This window comes from Asterias rubens, chromosome 8, assembly GCF_902459465.1.
Source record: "Asterias rubens chromosome 8, eAstRub1.3, whole genome shotgun sequence".
Classification (NCBI taxonomy): domain Eukaryota; kingdom Metazoa; phylum Echinodermata; class Asteroidea; order Forcipulatida; family Asteriidae; genus Asterias; species Asterias rubens.
In genome coordinates, this window is record NC_047069.1 from 20,775,210 (window position 1) to 20,781,642 (window position 6,433).

At 40.3% G+C, this 6,433-nt stretch overlaps 1 pseudogene; it reads left to right on the forward strand.

The window, feature by feature from the left end:
- Window positions 1–219: 219 nt before the first annotated feature.
- On the forward strand, window positions 220–1,333 carry LOC117294047 (annotated as a pseudogene).
- Window positions 1,334–6,433: the final 5,100 nt, after the last annotated feature.

A 6,433-nucleotide genomic window follows, 5' to 3' on the forward strand; every position in this document is an offset into this window, starting at 1 on the left:
GGATCTGGAGTCTGTGTTCAAATATGAGCTGTGCAGTTATCCACCAGCTCTGTTTGATTCCACACTGCTGCTCCAACAGCCACAGAAGCCAGTGCTAGCAGATGCTATCTGGACACTCCTGACACACGATGCACCAGGAATCACAGGCCAAGTCCACTACGTGTTGGATGGTGGGGCTCTAGTCCAGCGCATTCCATGGGCACGTGGCACAACATACAAATGTATCTGCACGCAATACACAGAGTATGTCACAAAGAAGTATGGACTTGCAACAGTCATGTTTGATGGCTATGATGGTACATCAACAAAGGACACAACACACCAAAGACGTTCGAGAGGGAATGCTGGAGCAACAGTGACGTTTGATGAAGATATGCAGGTCACAATGAAGAATGAACCATTCCTGGCAAACAAAACCAACAAGCAGCGCTTCATCAACATGCTCAGTACCAAACTACGGGCACAGAACTGCCAGACATATCATGCTGCAGGTGACGCTGATCTCCTCATAGTGTAGAAGGCAGTGGATTCTGCTGCCACCACTGATACTGTGCTCATCGGAGATGACACAGATCTGCTCATCCTGCTCATCTACCACACCAACCTCAAGTCATGTGACCTTTTCTTCAAACCCGAGCCAAAGAAGAATGTGAAGAAACCGCGTGTCTGGAACATGAAGTACGTAAAGCAGCAGTTAGGCACCGATGTATCACAGCACATCTTCTTCATACATACTCTCCTGGGATGTGATACTACTTCCCGCTTGTATGGCATTGGCAAGGGAGCTTCCCTCAACAAATTTAAAACCAGTGCACACTTCCGTGAACAAGCCAATGTGTTTGACAGACAGGCAGCGTCCACGGATGATATTGTACAAGCAGGAGAGAAAGCAATGGTATGCCTGTACAATGGGAAACCTGGAGAGTCACTCAACGTAGTGCGACACAAGCGGTTCTGTCAGAAGGTCGCCTCCAGCACTTCTCATGTGCAACCCCAAAGTCTGCCGCCCACATCAGCAGCAGCGAAACACCACAGCCTTCGTGTCTACTACCAGGTCCAACAGTGGAAGGGCATTGCAGCTGATGAGCTCTGGCCAGACGACTGGAGTTGGCGGGAAAGCAGTGGAGGACTCGTGCCCGTGCAGACGGACTTGCCACCAGCTCCAAAAGAGCTCCTCAAGATGATCCGCTGCAACTGCCAGACAGACTGCAGCAGTCTAAAGTGCACCTGTAAGAAGCATGAAATAGAGTGCTCGACTGCATGTGGCAACTGTAGAGGATCGGCCTGTACGAACTCAACCAAAGATGCTTGTGACAGTGATGATGATGACTAGACTTTTTGAGGAAGATTGATCAATGTTTCTGTTCAAGTATCGAGTATGGTACTCTGAGGCTAAGGTAACTACATGCAGTACTATAATAATATGACTTGTACGTCGTACACAATGCATATGCAGTTTGTTTTAACAGCAACCCTAATTTAGATAGTTTTGGTCATTATTTTCAGTGTATTAAAATAGTTGACATATCCTCAGAATAATGCTTTTTGGTCAGGTTTAGCTATTAAAACAGCTATGATTGGATTCCTCGCCCCAGAAAATGTATGTCTAGCAATTATAATTAAAGCCCTAAGTCGTTTAGAAGCGGAGATAATTGGAAATGTCTGTTTTATGGCGGCCATTTTGGAAAATGGCTGCCATTTTTCTTTTTTTGGCCAGGTTTAGCGTAACGAAATGCGTTTCACTTGATTCCTTGTCAGTAAAAATGTATGTTTAGCACTTAAAATCAAAGCCCTAAGTCATTTAGAAGCGGAGATATTGGGAAATATCGGGTTTATGGCGGCCATTTTGAAAAATGGCCGCCATGACACTTTCCACCACCAGGATTGCTTAAGAGTTTTGATATGTTATAGAGGACATAATTCTGGGTATGAAACAGTTTACAGACTTTCTGTTGCAATTTGTCCGAGGTCATATCAAATAATGCCTGGACTAAAGGGCGGGGGGACACAGACACTGTAGCCACCATCATGAAGACCTACCTTAACCTGTACATACTATTTTAAAATGCAATTCACAAAATATTTTCCCCCTCATTATATTGCAGGAAAGTACATTTGTAATGTGATGTTTGACATTTTTTTATTTTTTGGAGGCGTGGCTAGCCAGGGCTAAATGGGGGCTCATTATCCCCACAGTTTCTGGTTGTTCAAAGCATATTAAACCAGTTCATGTATGCCAGTTAGGGAAAACTAACTACTTTATGATTTACTCGACAAAATTTCATCACTGCATGCAAAAGCTGTACATGTAATTACTGTATTTAAAGTAAATTGTTCATTTTTGGCTAAAAATGCACTATTTAACTTCAAAATGGCAGCCATTTTGTAAACAGGCACTTTCCATGTTCTTGTGAAATCCTTCCAGATGATAATTTTATGCAACAGGTCAACATTTTTGTATAAAGCTGTTCATTTTAAGGCGTTTCTTATATGTTTCTACAAACAAATAGCCGCCATCTTGATTTTTGGCCGCCATCTTGGATTTCTCGCTTGCGAACCTACATTTTTGTGAGAACATTGTTTTTTCTTGGAAAGGACACCATTCCCTACATTTTGATGTATAGATCTCCCCTTCACCCCTGGGGCTGCAGCATTTTCCTATTTCTAGAGGACTTTTTGCCCTTCCGCCCATGGCCTAAAAATGCTACAAAAAAAGGAGACATATTGTGAAAATCTATCAAGAGAAGATTAATAGCATAAAAGCGGAGCGAAACCAGGAAGTGGAAGACCGTAAGAAAGCGCGTGAGGCCAAGGAACGTCAACTCATTAATCAGACTATATCCAATACAATCAATGCTCTGCAAGTCTGTAGATATATTTTTAAATCTTTTGCCAAGATCTTTGATATATGACACCAATTTTATACATGTCCCATGTATTTGAAAGTTTTGTGTGCTATACCTATTTATAGCTAAGTTAGCCAAGAAGAGGACATTGACCACATAGGGGGGGGGTGGTTGAATGCAAAGAAAATTCCATGACAAGTATAATCATTTGAACATGGTATTGATACAACAATCATGCTTTTATTTGTAAGAACATAATTGTAGATCATTATCATAGCCCTATACAAGGGAATAAAAGGGTAACCGCGATTTTTTAAACTGCCATTTAAAAGGCCTGGGCCAAAGGCGAGGGCCTTAATCGCTAGGCCATGTGCTTGGGCCAACAGTGGCCAATGGTTGATTAATTGGCAGGTTATTGGTGTAGGCTGGGATACGTTGGCTTAATGTTGGCCCAAAAATGAAATGAACGCAAGTTTGAAAAAAATATGGATGACTGCTTCAAAAAAATCAGTCGATGTCCCAATGCAGTCTTCCAACGATGCAGGCAAAAGTGAGATTCAAGAAGAAAGTCTAGTGGAAAGACATTCTTGTATCAAAGTAGGTTGATACAAAAGTACCCTATATTATAACATATTGTGTCTGTAGCATCAGAGTAAACAGAGCTATCTTAAAATTTCAGAGCCACTTCTCTGGCAGCTGAAGATTTCCCAGAGATTGCTGATCTTATTCAACGCAGTTCAACTCTTTTGGACTGAAGAGCAAAAACAACAACTGGAAAGGTTGATCAGAAGCCACAAATCCATCTTCCCTAAGAATGATGAACTAGGCCGAACCCAATATAAGGCCAGTGCATTCCAAACATCACCATGGGAGGGTTGGAGGCAACCTTGCTTTTCCTTTGCCAGTTTTGCTACTTCCAGGTATGGTTTCCAAATTATTTAGATTCGTTCTCTTGTGGTTACTTTTTTGAGGCATATTCTATTAGTTTAGGCACGTATAGTGCAGCCACACCCGCCAGCCCCTAGCACCACTCATTATACTTAGTCTCTATCCCTGCTGATTCATTCAATGTTTAGTTTTCTTAGTTTCACCAGCTCTTTCTGTTTTCCTGTATAGTACGCTACATGTATCTACGTGTATATTACTTAGTTTAAACCTTCCGTAGTCAGCGGAGGGCCCTCTGTATATCCTGCTTGTCATGTGTGGTTTACTTTTGTTGCCTTGTGATTTATTTAAGTAAATTTGGGTTGCTTAACGTGGTAGTTGTTAACACTCATAGCAACCCAACACTCAACCACTTGGTCCATTACAAAATCATCAGAATGATCAGCAAGTTCAACCAGCCCAAGCCAGAAACAGATCTGTGATCTACTAGATTCCTACACCACTGGAACAAATAACCTAAAGAAGGACTGCAAAAGCACAAAGTACTTCAAAAAGTTACCTTGCAGTAGTGAGAGCAAAGATGGCAGAGAAGAAAGAACCAGTCATATAAAACACCAACAAGAGGTCATGGATTTTGAAACCCCCCCCCCTCCATTATTTTGTTTGCCCCCCCCCCCCCACCTCCCCATTTCAACATTGCAGAGGTATGCTGCAACTGGTCACAACCCGAAAGAACTCAAACAAATACATGGTGGACCAGGACATGGTCACTGAAGCTCTTGTCATATGACAACCTTGATGACTAGCAAAGGCCCCTTCCCACTACAGATACTGTGACCAATATTGAGGTGATTTGTGTCATAAGAGATAGCCACAAAAGGTACAGCTGTGCCAGTAAGGACAAAAAAAAACGTGCTGAATGTTTTTGTTTTAACTATTTTGCAAGCGCTACACATGAAATCCTTAACTCCATACACGAATAAGCACACAGAGTATGCCTGTTTCTTCATGCAGTCCTCAAAATTACCAAATGAGTCGCTTCCACATCTTAGTTTTTATGTACAACACACTACTCATAGAAGTTGATCCACAACTATCACTTTTATCAACAATGTACAGGAAACTGCATTATATAAATGTTATCTTTAAAATCATGCACTGACTTCCAAGTTTTGGTCATGAGACACAGGGCTGCATGTAAGTGTATACAGTTTGTTTTCTATGTGTATTTGACACGCAAGTTCTTAGCTAAGAATAACACTTAACCCAGTAACTTTTCTCAAGTTTCGAGTTAACTTGTCATGCGCCTTTGAACAGCGATGTCTGCAACTGGCGCATTATAATTTAAATTATTATTAATTACTATTATTATTATTATTATTAAAACTTCAATCCATGCATAGCCAACCATCACCATGCAAGCCATCTTTTTCGGACTTACATTGTAACATTCATATTTGTTGAGTGTGTGGCAAATCAGTCTTGTTGCAAATGGACCCAAGATCAGCTGGTAAAAGTAATTTCATGACATGGCAGATGATTAGCAAGAACCAGGCAATACTAAGGGTTGCTTAACTAAATTGTACCATATCCTAGTAAATGAAGAAGAAGAAGAAAACAATTCTTAAATCCAGCAAAGTTCCTGATATTGTTAGAGAAACACTTCATCGCAGGTGCATTAATATCTTAGACTACAGTTTTGTTTTCCAGGTGTATTTTCCAGGTGCAGGTGTATTAATATCTTAGACTACAGTTTTGTTTTCCAGTGCGTACAGCAAAACACTCTTCTTGACATGGACATGTTCAAACCAAAAATACATTTGTAACATCATTATGACAAGGACAATAATTTGCAAAATCATTACAACTCTTCCGGTTAGGCTAACTCAACTTGTCAAATATTCAGTGATACGAATTTGTTAAACAAATTGAAAAATTGTGCATTCAAGTTAATTTTCGAAATCAAACTTTATTCAATGCGCTTTTTCATACTTCAAGGGACGTTTTATATTACTTTAATTGAACCCCACACAATAAGAGAGTGTCTGAAGAGTCTGAAGATCAGACAGTTGGTTCATAATCATAATAGAATGACTGGCCACTTGACTATGGGAACAGTCAGGAGTAAATATTCTACTCGTACTGTGTGACAGTGTCTATTAATGTGCGATGAACTCCAATGCAGGAAATTTTAGGCTGCAGTAAAAACACAAATTGGTAAACACAATAAAACAATACTGCACAACGTGATAAATGACACAATGAGGAGGATTCATGAGAAAAAGGCAAATAGTAACTCCTGTCAGGTAGGCTATCCCATACCATGCAACCGTTTCAAATTAACTTCCATTCATTTAAAAACTCACAATCATAAAAGATACATCAATCATTGTAGGGTTTTATCTCCGTCAATAAGTGTATTTTTTTGTATGGTATTATTCTTAGGTATTTCTAGTATTGTCCCGCCCGCCTTCCCCTCTATTTATTTTAATCACTGCATTTCAGGTATTTACTTTGTATTACTTTTGAATGTCTAGTATGCCCGGATACCAATGTAGTGGGCATTGGCTGCTTATTATATATTCTTGCAGCGTACACCTTACGCTCATTTCTGTTCCTGATTCCGTTACGTTCTGTTCGAGTTTATTTTAGTTCCACACCTGTATATTTTCCATAGCCATATCCAGAAGTAACCTTATCTT